General features: G+C 42.7%; 1 protein-coding gene across 11 annotated transcripts in view; it reads right to left on the bottom strand.

The window, feature by feature from the left end:
• The window catches only part of ATXN1 (ataxin 1), a 406723-nt gene that overhangs the window by 348156 nt on the left and 38467 nt on the right, over window positions 1-20100 (bottom strand). The window contains exon 1 of one of the 11 annotated variants that reach the window (XM_038584223.1): window positions 673-761. The exons of 9 other annotated variants lie outside the window; for them this stretch is intronic. The gene's annotated coding sequence lies outside the window, so the exon portion shown is untranslated. Of the gene's footprint in view, window positions 1-271; window positions 456-672; window positions 762-20100 lie in introns of those variants that run through there. One more of the 11 variants, XM_038584224.1, reaches the window with a different exon arrangement.

Below are 20100 nucleotides of genomic sequence, written 5' to 3' on the forward strand. Positions count from 1 at the left end.
CTTTGTTCATCAACATGAAAGACAGAAAAGAAAAGAAAGAAAAAAAGAAAAAGAAAAAGAAAAAAAAAGAAAAAGAAAAGAAAGGTTTCCCAGTAGGAAGCAACACAGTCCGGAGTTTAAAAAATAAAACTCATCTGCTCAGGATGAAACAAACACACTACTCAAAATAAACTGAATGACACCTAAAATGATCTGCTGAATGAAAAGAAACGCTGTTCTAAGCCCTCCCCCTCCCAAAAAAATAAGCGACTACGAAGCAATGGGAGCTTACTCTGTCTTCCTCAATTACAGTTTCACGGAACACATGTGGCAGGCAGCTGGTGCAGATCGGCTCCCCTAGATCCCGATTCCGGGGTCTTCTCCGACTTTCCCGTGGCCGCCCCTTCCTGCCAGCCACCCTGGGAACTTGGGCCGGCCCTTGGGAGCGAGGTGCCCAATCCTTGAAGAACTAAGCTCCGGCAAGGATGTGGGAACGTCCTTCTTTCTCTGGATCTGGGGTACAGATGGGAAAACACCGCCTGTTCTGCCTGTGTGGTTATTCTGTTTCTGCTGGGGGCACATCTCCCCATGTTCTGGACTCTCTCCCCCTCCCTCCCCACGGCCATTCCTGGCTGATGGGGGGGCCGGAGGCGGCGTGGGGTGGGGGGGGTGGGGGGTCAAGTGTAACCTTACCAGGAGATCGAGTTGTCTGGTGCCGAGCAGGAGTCCCCAGATAACCGCGTAATCGTGGCCATTTAGAGAGAAGCACAAGGCTACTCCTGTTCCTTTTACTGTCGCGGTTGCCATGGCCGACCCAAACAATATACCCAGCCCAGCTCCTCCGTCCTCCCCCTCCTCCTCCCCCCTGACCACCTCCCACAGACCTCCAATGTGGGCAGGAGGAGGTGACAAGTGCTCTGCTCGCAGATGGGCACAGAGAGGCTGCACAGGCTGCACAGGCTGCAGAGACCGAATGGGCAGGGCAGCCCCAGCCCCGAGGGCACGAAACGGGCAGAGCAGACACACTGTTTGTAGCTGCCGGGCTCCGCTGCCCCGCGTTTCTGCCTCATTTTCCCAAGTGGGAAACGGCTCTCAAGAAGGACAAGCAACCGGAGAGAACCCCAACTTGAGAAAACAGAGATCACCTTTAAACCTTGGTTGTACTACAATCAGCAAAACGAATGGGGGAGGGGGGGAAAGGCAGGGAGATCCTGGGGGCAGTGGCATCGGGACACGGGCAGGACCGCCCCGAAGGTCGCCTGTCGGCGTCTGGGTCACATGTAATTAACAAGGCTGTGATCTTCTTGTTTAAGGCAAATTCCTGTTTGAAGACGCCATTTAAAAAAATCCAGACACAGAAACCACACAAAGAAAGAAAGGGAGAGAGATTTACCCTAAAAATAAACCACCAATGAATTTTTTATAATACATTTTGAAAGTAAAGACCGACGAGCGCAGGGCATCGGTCTCGGGGGATGGAGCACCTGGACGGGACCCAGCTCCGCAAGCCGCTGTCCCTCCCGGCTAGTCATCTCTCAATCTGGAAAAGGGGGGAATGGAGCGAAGGGTCTTTAACCTCCCCTGCAACTCTGAAATCCACCTCACAACCTCCACGAACCGTGCTGCCACTAGGTCTGCACAAAGTCACATGGACAAGAACCGGGACGTGGGACACCACCATCTGCATTCTAACAGGTGCTGCGCCGGGCTGTGGGGTCAGTGTGACGCTTCCCCGCTTCCCAGGGCACTGATTTGAGGGAAACTCACACCTAACCTAAAACACTGCCGCTCTAGGACAGTCGTGGCATACATCACTGTGAATGGACTTAGTGTCATGGAACCCCACTTAAAGATGCTTATTAACATGGCAAGTTTTACGCTGTGTATTTTTAGTACAGTAAAAAAAGAACATCCACATAAAAGAGGGGAACCTGTGATGTGGCCCACACTGCAGGAATGCTCTGAAGTGGGCACTGCATTAAAAACGAAAAAAAGAGGGGGGCACCTGGGTGGCTCAGTGGTTGAGCATCTGCTTGGGGTCCCAGGATCGAGTTCCGCATTGGGCTCCCCACAGGGAGCCTGCTTCTCCCTCTGCCTATGTCTCTGCCTCTCTCTGTGTGTCTTCATGAATAAATAAAATCTTAAAAAAAAAACCTAAAAAATTTTTTTTAAAACATGGTGTTTAGTGTTCATTTCTTATCTATTTTAATTTGGTCTCTAGGGTCTGCTGAGCACGGTTTCCACTTCCACCCAGGCAGGAGAGAAATGGCTCGTGCGCTGTTTCACAGAGGACTGTGTCTTCCCTGCCCACTCCCCTTCCCCACAAAAACTCATCCTACCGCCTCTGTCAAGAGCTACAGATCCCGCCTAAAAGCTCTGTGAGACACTCCCTCGAAGAATCTGCAGAGATCAAAATCTCAAGTGCTTGCTTGCCGAGGGACTGCTGTAATTTGAGGTGTTGCTTCCTTTTAAAGAATAAAAAGCAGATGCTCTAAGCTGATGAAAGTAAATGTCCTTTCAACACGTCTCTTTCTCTCGCACTTGAAACTCTTACCAGCGAGAAGTGCTTCTCACACTCAGGCAGGTCATTTCTGTACTTTTTACTTTTTCTTTGAAGGCTCAGAGCAGTGTGACTCCACACCTGGGTTAAATGATTCCTGACGGGGAGCCTCCTGAGGGCACCCCACACAAGGGCGTGCGGGCAGACAGCTGCCTGAATCCACGCATGGCACCAAGGGCATCGTCCCCCTACGGTAGAGCTGAAGGCATCCAAAGCTTCTCGGTGATCTTGCCACCAAGTCTCAAAGCCACACACACAGGCTTAGTCATTTCCAGATTCTGCACAAATACATACCTAAGAAATCACCCTACAAGGACCCCAGTGTAAATAAGGGAGGGGGAGGGGAGGCAGTGCCAAAGGGTCTACTGAATTAGATCTAATCTCGGCCCCGCTAGAATTTTGGAAACCTCATGACCTGCCACTAGGCGTCTTCTCTCTGTAAAATGTACACAGTGGACCCAAACCATCCTTGAAGCCCTATAAGCTGGAGCACTCCATGAGCACGTGTGATCTGAATATGGTACAACTGCCCCAGGCCATTTACACAGCAGGCCGAAGTCAAGGTGGACTGGAGGGGTTAGGGGGAAGCAGCAATCAGCACAGAGTGAAGGCAGTGCCACTGGCTCCCAGCTCCACCTAAAACAATTAGAACCCCAACTGTGTTGCCCAGCCCCACACGAGGTTCTGGGGAGATGCAGAAGGCACTTTGGTCCTCAGTGAAGCAACTGCCAGAGGAGGTCACTGAAATTCAATCATGGAACTGAATAAAATCACGTAAGTTAAACACCTAGTACAATTCTTTGATGTAGCAAACACATAAGCTGCAGAGGCCCCCCTCTGAGGTCTAGAGCTGTTTATCCAAGTACGTGCTGGACACCTCCACCTGGAGGCCCTCCTTAGTTCTTCTGCTGGGTTCCCCAATGTAATGAGTGGTATCACTGTTCACCCACTTATCCAAAGCAGAAACCCCATCCTCTCACTCACCTTCAAGTCCTTAGATTCTGCCTCGTTAACAGCCCTCCAATCTGCTGTCTCCAGCCTGGTCCTGTCATTTCCACTGTCATTCCACGCTCCCCGAGAACAAGGGGGCTGAGTCTCCTGGTCCGTGCGGGATCCAGAGCACACAGACCAATGATTAGCATGAAGCAGGTGCTCCACGGTGGTTAAACAAACATTCCTCTGTCACCACCTGAATTTCTCTAACTGTTTCCTCTCTGGTCTCCCTGCCCACCACCTGGTCCCTTTTTATGCCACCTGCATCGCACTAGAAAAAAATGAGGTTTTTAAAACACACACCTGACTTCTCATATCCCTGCCTCACATCCTTCAGTGGGTTTGGGGTTTGCTTCACATTCCGGGTAAAAGCCAGGTTCCTGGGTTTGGCACAAGAAGCCCCTTCCTGATCCAGGCTTGAAGCTTTCCAGTGCCATCAGGCCTGCCTCCCTGACCTGCTCATTGCTCTTCTGTGTGCCCATGCATGCGCCATTCTGCACTTGTCTTTGTCTCTCCTTGCACCTGCTTGTCTGAACTACTCCTCATTCCCAAAAGCTCGGTTTGAAGGACATGCATTCTGCAAGCCTCCCCTGACTTCCTTTATCCCCACGTCATTCTGATTTAGAGGCCCTTCTCTGTGATTCTGTATTCTGTGCAGGCATTCATGAAATATTTGTCAAATTAATGAAGAATTCAGGGAGGGAAGGAAGGAAGGAAGAAGGGGGAGGGGGATGAAGAGAGACAGTGAAGCTCAAAAGAAAGAGAAGCCCCTGAAAGGATTAAGTGTTTCTTAAAAGGTTAAGAAAACCAGTTAGTGTCAGAACTGGGACAAGAATCCAGGCCTCCTAATTTTCTCTGATGGATCTTCTTCCAAATCCAACCTATAAATGTTTTCTCAGGGATCTCTTCTCTTTCATTCTCTGTTGAGTCCTGTTGAAAGACCTCCTACAGTTTTACTGACTATTCCCAAATCTTTGTCTCCTATCAACTCTAGAAGTATATACCCAATTATCTGCTACCTAGATGTTCCCATCAGCAATCCAAGTTTAAGATGACAAGGAATAAAATAAAATAATTACATGATCCCCTGCTCTGCAATGCAAAAACAACGAAAACATTTCTTTGTCCTGGATCACCTGCCGCGTTCTACGCCCATTCATACCGTCATCTGAGACAGAAATGTGGAAATCAGCATTCAGTTTATTTTATTTTATTTTTTATTTTTTAGATTTTTTAATTTATTTGTTCGTGACAGATACATAAAGAGAGTCAAAGACACAGGCAGAGGGAGAAGCAGGCTCCATGCAGGAAGCCGGATCTCAGGTCTCCAGGATCACGCCCTGAGCCGAAGGCAGATGCTTAACCGCTGAGCCACGCAGGTGTCCCAGCATTCAGTTTTTTAAATGATCACTTCCGTACCAGGATATGTCATGTATTTTACATGTTTTACCTCGTTTAGCCCTTCCAACAAATACCTTCAGCAGAAATAGGATAACTGGAATTTGGAAAAGAACAGAGCAAAAATAGTAAAGAAATGTAATATATTTACCACTCATGCTTAGAGTCATTGACTTCTCTTTCTCTCACACTCCTCACCTACAAACACCCTGAGACTACCTATGACCCCCCCCATCTTTTCACTGGACAGCCACTATACTAAACTCTTCTGCGCTACTGCAACAGGCCCCTGGAGGTATCTCTGCCTCCAGCATCACCCCAATCAATTCTACCCTCCACTTTGCCAGAAGCATGAACTTTCTAAAAGATCAAGTCCCTTCTGGTTCCATATAAGATGGGGCCGTTGCACAGGCTGCAGACTGATGCTCATCTAAGAGTTATGCCCATTAACCAACACAAGTATTCAGGGAAACTCTTGGTGAAACTCAGGGGAAGAGTGTTAGAAACAGGAGAGGTCTAATGGTTATGAGGTGGAGAGGAATTTAGGGAACAATGAAATCATTGGTTAGTCTTAGGGGAAGCTAAGTTTAGGTTAAGAAAAAGGTAAGCACTATAAGAATAATATAAAATGTATTCTTTTTAAACTACCCAAAGAAAGTCCAATCTATCTAAAGGATGGAAGGAATGGGGGGTGAGGGGAGGAGAAGCAAAAATAAATGACAAGTAGAAAACATTAGAAAAAGCTAAAAAGTCTTAATGAAAATAATAATAATTGGGTATAAAGTCACTAATCAAATAACAGAGACTAGTAGGGGTGCCTGGGTGGCTCAGTGGGTTGAGCGCCCGACTCCTAATTTTGGCTCAGGCCATGGTCTCAGGGTCAGAAGATCAAACCTCACAAGCCTGTTTAGGATTCTCTCTCCCTCTCTCCCTGTCCCTCCCCACCACTTTTGCTCCTTCTCTAAAAAATTAAATAAAAATAAAAAATAACAGAGAGTAGTATTGCACTTCAGCTATACATAATATGTGGGGGGGGGGACCGCGATCCTTTTAAAATGAAGTATAAAACAAAGACAAAAATGAACTAAAAATTATGAATGAAATAAAAACAAAATCCAGGATAGTACTTTTATTATCAAATAAATGTTATATAAGGTAAAAAGCATCTGGAGACACTATACACTGGCAAAAGGAACAACTAATAAAGAAGACTGTATGATCATGATATATATGCATCTAACAAAATGGCCCCAAAATATTTAAAGCAATATTTAAAGTAAAATATTTAAAATATTTTCCCTATGGGGAAAATCAGATAAATCAAAAAAATTAAAAATGCAGTTAGCAACAACAACAACAAACCTTAAAAACTCCCCATATCCCTGGAAATTAAAAATACTTACTATTAAATAACCCTGAAGGAAACAAAATGGAAGTAATAAAATACAGATACTCCTTGAATTACAGTGGGGTTACATTGTACAACTCATAAAGCCACTGTAGGATGAAAATATCTCAATTCAAAAATGCACGCAATAGCCATACCCTACCAAACATCACAGCTCAGCCTAGCCTACCTAAATGGACTCAGAACACCTGTATACTTATGTACTTTACTGAAAGTGAAAAACAGAAGGGTTGTACAAGTACAGAATAGTTGTCAGTGTTGGGGTTGTCTACCCTTGTGATCCGTGGCTGACAGAGCTGCCACTGTCCTGCCTCATCAGAGATGATTGCACTGCATTTCCTAGCCTGAGAAAAGACTAAAGTACAAAATTCGAAGTGTGGTTTCTACTAAATGCATTATTGCTTTTGCTCCATCATAAGGTCAAAAATCATAAGTCAAACCATCTTAAGCTGGGGACAGTTTCTATTGAATTATATAATACAAGTATTTATTATATATCAAAATCTGTGCCATATGGCAAAAATGTGAGGGTTCACCGCAAGTCAGTAACTGACATCTGAACACCCTACAGCTATTATGGCCACATCCAGATCAACAGACTTGTAGATGAGGAGAATTACCAGAGCTAAAGGACCACTTTATAATAATTAAAGAGTATATATATTCATTAGGAGGGTATGATAAACCTAAAAGTGTATGCACCCGTTAACAGGAAAGAAACATTTCAAATCAATGATCTAGAAAAAAGGAGAATAAATTAAAGCCAAAGTAAGGACAAAGAAGGAAATAATAAAGATAAAAGCAGAAATCAATGAAACAGAAAACAAGCAGCAGTTCATTCTTGGAAAGATTAATAAAATTGATTACCTCCTAGCAAGACTAATCACAAAAATAAAAAGAAAAAACAAAATAACCAATATGAGAAGTGAAAAGGGGGATAATTTTGGAGATCCTACAGACATTCAACAGATAATAAGGAAATATTATAAGCAGTTTATGCCAATAAATTTGACAACTCAGATGAAAGAAATAATTTCTTGAAAAATATAAAACATAATTTACCAAAATATAATGAAGAAAAAATTAAAAATGTGACTACTCTGCTCTCTGTTATGAAATTAAATTACCACAATCTTTGGCACACCATGATTCAATTGTTATGTATCCTAACTGTGGTGGTAGCTATTTAGCTCTATATTTGTATTAAAACTCGGAGAACTGTATACCGAAAGAAAAAGAGGATACTTTACTATGTATTTTTAATCATACTGTAATACTTCTAGAACCTTTGCATAAAGAAAAATCTAGGCCCAATGGTTTCACTACCGAATTTTACCAATTTTTTTAAAGAAATAAAATCTTGCAAAAATTCTTTCAGAAAACAGTGAAGACAGCAATATTCTACCACACATTTTATGAGACTAACATAACATCAACACCAAAACCTAGTAAATACTACACCATGGAAGAAAATTAGAGACAAATATTCTTAATGGACGCAGTCGTAAAAATACTTAATAAAATATTAAAAGAATAGATAAGAATAGTGACAACTTCATAATGATAACTTTTTCTTATCCCAGAAACTCAGGGTTGGTTAAATATTTAAAATAAATCAATGTAATTCACCAGGTAGAGGAAAAAAGCTACATCTTATTAGATGCAGAAAAAGAACCACAGGAAATTCAAAATCCTTTGCTGATAACAAACATCCTCTGAAAATCAGGAATAGAAGGAAATCTCTTGAAGCCATTAGAGGACAACCATGAGAAACTTAAGGGTTAACATCACAGTTAATAGTGAAAGTGTGAATGCTTTCCTCCTAAGATAAGGAACATTGTTATGTGCCTACACTAGTAAGCAAATTTAGCAGTCCATAAGACAACGTCAATAAACAAAAATCAATTGTATTTTCCTATCTAAACATTAAATAATTTGAAAATAAGAGTCTAAGAAACTAAATTTATTATAGTATCAAAAAAACAAAATACGATTACACTTTACAAAAAAAAAAAGGGAAACACAAAATACCTCTGCAAAAACAGGAAAATATTATTGAAAAAAATTAGTAAATAAAAGGACAGGGAGATACGGTATGTTTTTGGATTGGAAATCTCAGTTGTTACTGTGTAAATTGCCCTTAAATTGATTTCTTGTAATTCAATGTAATCCAAACAAAATTCTAAAAGGCTTTGTTTTCAGCTGTACAATTTGTTTTATTTATTTTATTTTGTCTGCTGTTAAGTTTTTGTTTTAGTTAACAGTGTTATACCTTAGTGCTCATCACAACAAATGCATTTAAAAGGCTTTTTTAAAAATTGCAACTCAATGCTAAAATTTATAGGGAATTTTAAAGAGATAGAACACCCAAAACAATCTTTTTTTTTTTTCACCCAAAACAATCTTTTTTTTTTTTTTTAATTTTTATTTATTTATGATAGTCACACAGAGAGAGAGAGAGAGAGGGGCAGAGACACAGGCAGAGGGAGAAGCAGGCTCCATGCACCGGGAGCCCGACGTGGGATTCCATCCCGGGTCTCCAGGATCGCGCCCTGGGCCAAAGGCAGGCGCCAAACCGCTGTGCCACCCAGGGATCCCTACCCAAAACAATCTTAAAAAAGAAGTACAAAGTTAGAGGATTCATACTACCAGACTTACCATAAAGCTATTTTAATCAAGTTAGTAGGATATTAACATTAGTATAGCGTGCAGATCAATGGAATAAAAATGAGTCTTGAAACAGTAAATATACAGTCACTTGATTTCTAACAAAGACAATAAGGCAATTTGATGAGGAAAGAAAATCTTTTCCATAATTGTTTGATACATTTCAATAAATGCATGAAAAAAAATTTTGAACCTTGACTTTAACTTCACACCAGGCATTAAAACTAATTTGAGATGGGTCACAGATTTAAATAGTAAGGCTAAATTTAAAAGTAGAATAGCTTAGTAACCAAAGGATAAATAAAAGTTTATAAAGACAGAAAAATTATTTATCGTAAAAAATTATAAATTAGATTTTATTAAAATTAATAACTGCTTATTCAAAAACACAGTTAAGAAATGAAAAGATAGGGGTGCCTCGGTGGCTTGTTCAGTTAAGCGTCTGACTCTTGGTCTCAGCTCTGGTCTTGATCTCAGGGTCATGAGTTTGAGCCCCATGCTGAGCTCCACACTCGGTGTGGAGCCTACTTAAAAAAAAATTAAAAGGTAAGTCAAAACACTGGGGTGAAATGTGGTAATACAGATATCTGATGAAGGACTTCTATCTAGGATATACAAAGAACTCTTATACATCCAAAAGAGGCAATGAACCCAATTTTTTAAATGGTCAAAGGACTGGAACAGACACTGAACAAATGGCCAAAAGCACATCAAAAGGGTGCTTGACATCATTAGTCATCAGGAAATGCAATTAAAATCATGTGATATTTCATTTAACCACTAGAATCGCTAAAATTAAAAAGAGCGAGAACACTAAATATCGGTGAAGATTTAAAGTGACTGGAACTTTCACACACTCCTAGAGGGAGCATACAATGCTACTACCACTTGCTTTTTATAAGCAGTTTCTTATAAAGTTACACACCTACCCTGTGTCCCACTTAATCCACTCCAAAAAGAAATAAAACATATGTCCACAAAAAGAATTGTACAAGAGTGTTTATAGCTGCTTTCTTCATAATAGTTAAAACGTAAAAACTCAAACGTCTGTGAGCAAGTGAATGGATAAACTACAGCATACATACACAGTGGAATACTGGCCAGCATTTTTTAAAAAGATTTATTTATTTATTTATTTGAGAGAGAGAGAGGAGAGCGCATGAGTGGGAGGAGGGGCAGAGGGAGAGCATCTCAAGCAGACTCCCGCTGAGCGCAGTTATCACGGGCTTAATCCTACCACCCATGAGATCATGACCTGAGCCAAAACCAAAAGTCAGATGCTTAACTCACTGAGCCACCCAGACACCCCTGTACTGGCCAGCATTTTAAAAAATAATGAAGTCTTGGGGGTGCATGGGTGGCTCAGTCAGTTAAGCAGCCAACTCTCGGATTCTTTGGCTCAGGTCATGATCTCAGAGTCCTGGGATCCATCCGTGAGCTGGGCTCCACACTCAACGTAGAGTTTGCTTGGGATTCTCTCTCTCTCCCTCTCCCTCTGCTCCTATCCCCACTCACGCATTGTGCATTCTCTCTCAAATAAATAAATAAATCTTCAAAAATAATTAAAAATGAAGTTCTGATACCTGCAACAATGAGGGTAAATTGCAAAAATATGTTCAACAAAAGAAAGCAGATACAACAAAGGTACATACTGATGATTCCACTTGTATGGGGTCCAAGAACAGACAAACTCATTAGGATAAAGGAGATCACAGCAGTGGTTGAATGTGGGGTGATAGGAATTGACAGGAAGGAGGAATAAAGACCCTCTCTGGGGTGATGGAAATGTCCTCTCTCCAGATCAGGGTGCTGACAGCAGAGAGGCACCCATTTATCAAACATCATTGAACTGCATAGCTAAGATATAAGTTGTATTTCACTGTATGTGAATTCTTCCTGAATCAAAATGAATGTATTCATTAAAAGAAGGGGATACCTTCCATCTGGAGAATCTGCCTGGGAGAAACACTGAACAGAGACATGCTTCAATGAAAAAGGCCATACAAGGGAGCGGGTTAAGTGAGAAAAGCCAAAGGCAGAGGAAGAACCGTGGTCTGGCATAGTAAGAAGAGAAACAGAGAAAACTGAGTCAGAAGGGGAAGGTACAAGCCAAACAGGAAGACACAAGTGAACTGAGCCTAAGAAGTAGAAACTACTTTTTGTGTTTCAAAATAATCCAGCTACCACGTTAAACCCCAACTAGAATCCCAGGCAATTTTATTTGGAAAATTGTCCTCTTCTTCCCTCAATACCTCTGTTAATGGAATCAGAAGCAAGAGGAGGGGCGTTCAGTGGAGGTCTGAACCTCAACTCATCCCTTTCCTTTTTTTTTTTTTTTTTTTTTTAAGTCAACCCCCTTGAATAGGATACCCCTCCCAGGGCTAATATCCTGCCTGTGGCATCTGATCATTGATAAACATCCCCAATTCCCTGCAGTTTGCCATTTATATATTTACGTATACATGCTACACTAATGAGATTCACAATCTATTCACTCCCTTAGTAAGTGAATGAAACTACAATCACGAGTCCCTCGAGGGAGTATCCTAGTTAGTGAAGCCCAAGCTGGCCTCAGGAACCAGAGATAACATTTCCCCTCCTTCCAGTTGAATTAATAAGACTAGCACGAGATGACTCACACACACAGTTGATGAAGCAATTAATGCCAAATCTCCCCCGCTTACTCATCCCCTCTAGTGCAAGAATCACGTAGAAGTATTAACCCCGTCTGAAAAAGTAGATGCATGTGAGCAAATTAAACTTTACCATACAACGGAGCCATAAGGGATGAGTAGGAGGGTTCCTGTCCCAACCCTCTGAATCTAGAGGGATGGCTACATGATTAAGTTTCAATAAGATTGCGCTAATCAGCACCGCTTCCTCTATTTCAACTTAACAATGCTGGGTTTACAGGAATAGCTTTCTGAGACATTCCTATAAAATTAGCTTACTCACTGCATTTTTAAAAAGGAGAACGGAGCCAAAAGACATCAGTGGCCTCTGGTGTGCTTACATGTGTGAATAAGCATCTTGGAGTTCTAGCTGCGGCTGGGTAATAATAATTTGTCGATGTGACTTAGGGTTACTTAGGTGAGAACCGCTTCATCCACAAGTCACTTGGTGTTTCTACTGGCTGAGAGATCAAGAGAGAATCAAAAATTCAGGAAAAGGGAAGAATCTCAAAAAACATCTAGTCTGGGTGACTCTGGTGTGTGCATGAGAGGAGATGGTGAATATTAAACTCAACTGCATGCCTTTTCACACTGCCTGCTGACCACCTGCCTGCTGACCACCCTCATTCTTCATGTATGGCGCCTGGGACAGCCACACCAGTGTCCTGGAGGAATGGGTTAGAAATGCATACTCCCAGGCCCCACCTATTAAATCAGAAACCCTGGGAGTGGGGCCCAGGAATCTGGGCTTCAGGTAATTCTGATGTCTGTTCAGTTTGAGGACCACGTGCCCTCGCTCGGGTATGCTCTTCTGACCCACTATCTCTGAACCCCACATCTCTGTGTTGGGCGGACAAAAAGCTAAGATTTAATTGCCTTACTTTTATAGTGCTGGGGTCCAGAGAGCTTATGTCACTTGCCCACAACCACAAAACTGAAGAACGGCCAAGCCAGCATTGAAACCAACTCATATGCATGGTATGTTATAATCTGTTCAAAATGGATTTCCAAAACAACCCTGTGAGGTGGTCAGAACTGTTCTGATTATTCCTCATTCACACACAAGGAAGCTGGGCTCAGGGAAGCTAATGACTTAGTCAAGTGAACTACAAAACCAAGTGACAGAGCTGAGACTCTGATTTCTGGACCCTGATTCTTGCTGCTCGTGGTGAACGTTTGGCACCTCTACAGCGTATGCCTGGGCCTATGTGCAAACACCCACACGTGTGAGAATTCGCAGATTGAGAAAGGATGGTAAATAACAAAAATCGTATGTCTTAGCCTGGACTCTAATGTCACATTAAAAATAATTCAATAAAATATAATAGTCAAATTTTCACTGGCCCCATCAGCACGTACCACTGCTACTCTAATTTCTCACTCCCACCCACCTTTATGAGCTAGCCCCCATATCGCTAGATATAGAACACCATCTGACTGAATTGAAACACAGTTGGGAGGCACCCACTACCGCGAGCATTTGTAAACAGCTACTCAAAAAGACAGGAATGGCACATTCCTTAAGCCTTTCTGATCCGTTCCTTTCTGTTGTTGGTTTCCTTTTCAGTGCTTATTAAACATACATATATTCATTTTGGAAAATACAGAAATGACAAAGAAGGAAACAAAACTCTCTCAGATGACACTTAACACTTATGCCGTCTGACTTGTTCTAAGCATGGATGTGTAAATATTTAATGATATGTAAACTTTACTTAATTTTTTAAAAATTGGAACATGCCGCACATTGTCTTGTACACATTTCTTTGAAAGCTCTAAGTATGGGTACAGGCTGTTGCAGGGTTATCCTAAGTCATGAGGAAACAACATACTTACATTCTAATTCTAGTTTCAACATGTCCCAGCGAGGAGTTATTAATTCATTAAACTAATAAAATAAATTTACCCTAGGTGAATTCTTATCTAGATCAATTCCAGGAATTAGGAGCCATGGAACTTGCCAGATAAGTCACACCACACAGTGCCAGGAAGCCTTGCTATGAGGTTTCACTAAATTCTAGTCTCTGCCTGGTCCCTCGCTTTGGGCGTGAGCAGAACTTGGATTCATTTTCTGTATCATTGCTGGAGGTGGATGTACTCTCCATGCCCCCTACCCTGCCCTAATTCAGGTCCCCATGACTTCTCACTTAGATAACAAAAGGTCTTATGATTCCTCCCTTTGAACTCATCCTCCACACTGGGTCAGACCTAAGACAGACATATCCGCATGTAGCAAGAACAATAAGAATAGCTTATGTCATCGAGCACATCTCATGTGCTCAGTGCCATGCTACAAGATTTTCATACATTATTACATCTTTATAACAATCCTAAAAGGCAAATGTTACTGATTTGCCCTTAGAGGTAAGAACTCTAAAGCTTGGAGGGATTACATAACTTGCTCAAAGTCACACAGCCAAAAAAATGTGGAGCAGTTTGACCCTGGAACTGGAACCATTTTCTAATTCAAAAAATTTCATGACTATCATATTGAACAGTAGCTCCCAATATTACTTTTTAATCAAAAATGTTGCAGACTTCGGGCAATGGATATTTAATGCAGTATCTGTTGATCAAGAAGATATACAAGGAGCAAAAAAAGAAAGATACTATTAATTTATAACACTTCAAATGAATTTTTGGTTGATGAATCACAGTATCAGCCAGCTACCTATATTTGAGAGAAAGCTCCAATATGTGTGTTTGTGATATTAATTATTATTAAATCTATAGACGATGCTCAATGTCCATATGAACATGTAAGAACTGTGGTCTCCTATGTGTTCTGGAATCTAAAGGTCAGAAACGTCCAGAACGTAAACTAAAAGTCCTTATTGTGAAATGCCATGGACTCCACAACTTGGTCCCAATCTATCTTTACAACTCTCTAGCCATGGTCAAGCATTCCCAAACTTCATGCCTAGCAGGACCCAGGACATTTCTGCTGCCATTCTCTGCCTGAAGGACTCCATCTCTTTTTTGAGACACAGCTCAAATATCTCCAATTCTGTGGAGCCACTTCTGACAACACCACACTTCCTCAAGGCTGAATTAATACATCCTTCCTTTACGTGATCACAGCCTCCTATTATGACATTTAACACACTGCAAAAAAGGATGTGCAAACTATCTGGCCACTCCTCTCATTCAAACTTCCTGACGGTAAGGGCATTATTTACTCATCCATGTCCCTAGCCCTGACCTCCATTCCTAGATCAAGCAGGTGTTATTTGTGAGATTAATAAATGAGCATTGATGCTAATCTGGCTGGTGATTTTATCTTGGGAAGTCAGTATGGAAGACAGCACCTGCTATTGGAGAAGTTTTATTTCATTATGCTGTAATGGCTGAGTGCCTGTAAACCATAAAACTCACAATGTTCCTCCTCCAAAAGTAGGAGACAAAGACTCACACCAGGAACTGGAAGATCTGGATTCAGGTTCTACATCTCCCTCTAGCCAGCTCTGTGACCTTCAGGCAAGTCACATTCTTTCTCTGAACTTCCATTTGTTCACTGAATGCGGGAGAGGGGAGTGAAGGGGCCAACAGGGTGGTGGGCAGGGGTGGGGGGGACTTCTAGGTCTTATTTGCAGTAATTATGACTTGCAAATTCTCCAGACCAGGGCTGGCAAACACTTTCTGAAAAGGACCCAAAAGTAAGTACTTCAGGCTGTGCTGCCCTACAATCTCTTTCGCAACTACTCAACTCCATTCTGTGGTTGTGAAAGCACCTGTAGACGTTAGACAAATGAATGGGCATGGCTGTGTTCCAATAAAACTTTATTTACACAAACAGCTGGCAGGCTGGATTTGGCCAGCAGGCCATAGTTCATCAACTCCTAGTCTGGACAAATGCCTCCATGCTGCTGTGCCATTCACAATGCTTAGTCTAAAGGTATAGTTAGTTCACGGAATGTTTCTTCTAAAGTCACCAAGGGACTTATGAAAAGTACAACGAGATACATGCCACCACTTTCCCACCAAGAGCTTGGAAATAGGCCTACCCAGAGGTTTATAGTAAGAACAAGATGTGACTTTCAACACAAAGTCAACTGAAAAAAGAAAAATATCACCACCGCTACCACCACCCTTGGCCCTGGCCAGCAGCTATGAAAAGACTGTGTCTTCAAAAGGGAAGTGTAGTCACTAAAGCTAATGTGGGCAGGGCCAAGGCTGTTGAGGAGAGGGAGTTGGCTTCACTGGCAAGGCCACCCTACTGAGATGGGCCCTGGGGTTGTAGCCAACACCTGAAGTATTTCTGATCCCACTAGAAAAACCATGCTTCTCCTGAGATGAGCAGAGCAGCAGGCTATGTTAGTTTGGAGCCACTGACCAGTAACTCACTCTACTTTCTCATTCTGACTCCTTGCTCACCAAGCAACCACTGGACTCCATATGCTCCGGGACTACTGTCGCTACCTGCACCCAGGGAGCAATTTCTCAAGATGAATCAATAAAACAGCTTCCACCTATGATCTACATTCCTATGTAGCCTGACAAAGAGACAGAATGTGCTGATCAAGTGGGACCTGAGAATATGTAAATGACACCTTGCATTGTGAACTGATGTGCAGGCGTAATCGTGCCAACTCCAGCTCCTGTTACACTGCTTCCTGAGTCAGCGTGGCGAAGGCCTGGACACAGACCTGAAACCATCTCTGGTCTCAGGGGCTGGGGCAGCCAGTGTGAGGAGATCCAGCCTGTCCACAGCTAACACACCACTTCCAGCTCTCCTTGTTTTCAACTGATTCCCACAATACTTTCGTGGACAACAAAGCCAAAGAACTCAATGCATCAGGACAAAGTTTATGTCTGCATCCCTACGCATATGGAGATTGGAAACTGGCACCAGATTTAAGTAAGTAATCTGAAAACCAGAGCAAAACAACTAAGAGCAACAGCCAAATGCCCATAGTACCAATCAGCCACCAGGACAGTTGCCCCAATAGGTGTAATAAAGTTTATGTACAGTTTTCTTTAAAAAAAACCCTAAATCATAGGGGCACCTGGGTGGCTCCATGGTTGAGCCTTTGGCTCAGGTCATGATCATGGGGTCCTGGGATCAAGTCCCGCATCGGGCTCTCCACAGGGAGCCTGCTTCTCCCTCTGCCTGTGTCTCTGCCTCTCTCTCTCTCTCTCTCAATCTCTGTCTCTCATGAATAAATAAATAAATAAAATCTTAAAAAAAAAAAAAAACCTAAATCATAAAGGGTCAATTGATGTCCAGAAAATTCTAGAGCTTTTTTGCCCTATTAAGCTGAAAAACAAAAGCTGAGTACCAGAACTGGACAAGTTATAGCCACAAAAATGTAACAATGAATTTTTTCTATTAATATGCCTGGGGCAAAATGAGAGAGAGGGCACCAGAAGGTCAGTACCTGCTTCCCTAAACCATGCCAGCATATGTGAGGCCAAACACCCCCAGCCCAAGGAGGGCAAGCAGAGCTAACTGCAAAGGAGCAATAGTACCAAACACCTCCTTTCCTGTTAACTGTGACGAGATCTGTTTTCCTCCCTCTGTTCCAGAACTTCTAACCTAGAGGTCACGCTCATACCCATGGAAGAACCGATGGAGTAAGTGAGCTGCTAGTTCTCAAGGAAAATGCTAACTTTCACGTTTCACATGGTTTCACTGGAAATGGCTGTGTTTGGTTGCACAATCCAACCAGGAATTAAATATTATATGCTCGTTGGTAAAGTATCCAAATGTAAGCCAACAGCTACAGCAGAGACCATCTGAACTGCCAAGAATTTTAACACTGTGATTTTGGTGAGAAAGTACATGTCCCCCTCCTGTCTAGCCTTCAGCTGGGTTTGTCCTTGACTATAACATGCTCACATATGCGTGCATGTGATGCATATAAAAGATAAGAGTGCACTTTTGTTTGCGGTTTTTCACTTGGGATTTCCAGGGAGGATCATCTTAAGTATATATATGTAGCAAGACAAAATTCTCATTTTATTTTTTTCTTTTAGATTTTATTTATTCATGAAAGACAGAGAGAAAGAGAGAGGCAGAGACATAGGCAGAGGGAAAAGCAGGCTTCCTGCCAGGAGCCAGATGTGGGACTCGATCCCAGGACCCCGGGATCACGCCCTGAGCCAAAGACAGACGCTCAACCACTTAGCCACCCAGGCGTCCCAAATTCTCATTTTCTAAGTATTTCTAGTCATCATCATTTTAGAAGAGGCTTCTCGTCGCCTCCCCCCAGTCCATTCTACTCCTTGAGGACTGTGTATAATTTCCCATCCCGTTTAGCGCAGTCCCTGGCACCCAATCAGTACAAATGCTGAATGGCTGACCTCACATTATCAATTCCAATTAAGAGAAATCCAGCCCTTCAAGTGAATTTCTGACATAAGCAAAATGCTACAGAACAGAAAATTTTAGTGCTCTGCAGCTATCTTTTTATGGAGAAAATTATTAAGTTATTTCTACACCAAAAACTCCCCATGGCAGAGTAAACATGCATATTTTTCTAGATTCCCCCAAAACACAAGATAAAAGAGCAACTTTACTCCATTTGTGTAAAGTGAGAGATCACCTTTTGAATTCCTGCTAAATAGCTAAATGTAGTAGCGGGCTGTCAAAAACTGTCAAGCAAAATAATTATTGATTGGAGCACTGAAATTAAAAATGAATGTAGGTTAATAGATGAGGATGGCTTTAAGAAAAAGCATATAATCCAAAACTAGAAAAATCAGACAGTGCATCTGCCAATCAGGCCTGCTGGGCTCAGAGTGAAAGATTTACAAGAAAACGATGGTACTTAGGAAGTAAAACTTCATCACACATGGCCTTTGTGACAGCCCATCAGAGCTGAGCCAGGTTCTCCTCATAGCCGCATCCCCCTTGCTTCCCTTCTTCTTCTGGCCCTGATGGAAATATCAGGGGTTGGGGTGAGAGATTGAAATTGGGGATCATCAGTTTGTGATGTTCATACCCATGGACTGCGTCATAGTCTCCGCTTCACGAAAACCCTCTCCTTAGGTAGGTACATCCAGTCTGTGGCCTTCGACACTGTCCAGCTCCACGTGGACAAAGCTCAAGCTTACGTCTACAATGAACTACAGATACTTAGGTCTAAATAGATCTCCATTGCCCACGGATCACACACACAAAACAGAACTCTGGAGGTTACCACCGCTGCTCTGGCCTGGTCCTAAACCAGTTTTCCCCTTCCCAGTGAAGAAAACCACCCTCCTTCCTGCATCTTTCTCGTTCCTTCCTCGCTACTTGGTCTCCATCAACAAACCCTATCTGTGTCATCTGTGATGCTGCCTGAAATCTACCCATTTCTCTCCATCACCAAGCCCACCTGGACCACTGTGACAGCCTGCCTTAGGTCGTCCTGAGGGATTCTTCATTGCCTGCAACCATCCCCCCATAACACGAGAGCCATCTTTTCAAAACACAGTGGATGCATCACTCCTGCTTAAAAACTCTCAGTGGTTCTTGTAATGGGAACCCTTATTCTCAGCAGTTTCTGAAAGGTGGGCCATGGAAAGACGTCCTGCAACTTGTGGATGGGATCTTACAATGGAAGAAGGGTTTTTGCAGATGGAATAAGGTTAAGGATCTCAAGATGAGATCACCCTGGATTAGCTGTGTGGGCCCTAGGTCCAACGATCAGTGTCCTTAAAAAAAGGCAGAAAAATACAGGGCACAGACCCAGAGGTGGAGGCTGTGTGAAGACAGGCAAAAATTAGAGTGATAGCCCCACCAGCCAAGCAATGCCCACAGTCACCAGAAGCTGGGCCAGGCAAGAAAAAACCCTCCCCTGGAGACTTCAGAGGGAGTACAGCCTTGTGGACATCCTGATTTCAGACTTCGGCCCTCTGGAACTGTGAGAGAACAAATTCTGTTTTAAGTCACCAAGTTTGTGGCAACTTATTAGGGCTGCCCAACAAAACAAATTCTCCCATCATATTTAGAATCAAATCCAAGACCTTCTGCCTCTAGCTCCTGACTCAAAGGCTCCCTTTGACCTCAGGGCCTTTGCTTGGCCATTCTTTCTACCGGCAATTCTCCTGATTCTCTTATCTCACCCCTTCCCCTTTACCATCCCAATCTTCCAGTGCTGGGTCCTTCCCATCATGAGCCACAGCTTCTGAACAAAGGTCACATCCTACCCAAATAACCCCCCTCACTGCCACCATCATTCGCTTTCCCCTAACATACCCTGTTCTGTTTTTTTCCCCCTGGAAATACAGAGTACACTCGTGGGTTTACTTAGAGGTCTGTCTCTCCTATAAGAAGGTAAGCTATCTGAGGGCAGGGACCTTATACAACATTCGTTCCATATTATATCCACAGTGCACACAACTGCACCCGGAACAGAGTGGGTCAGTCAATAAATATCTGGTGGTATGAGAATGAATAAGCTACTTCTCTTTCCTTCCACTAAGTTATAAAAGCCCGA

Source organism: Canis lupus, chromosome 35 (genome assembly GCF_011100685.1).
Source record: "Canis lupus familiaris isolate Mischka breed German Shepherd chromosome 35, alternate assembly UU_Cfam_GSD_1.0, whole genome shotgun sequence".
NCBI lineage: Eukaryota > Metazoa > Chordata > Mammalia > Carnivora > Canidae > Canis > Canis lupus.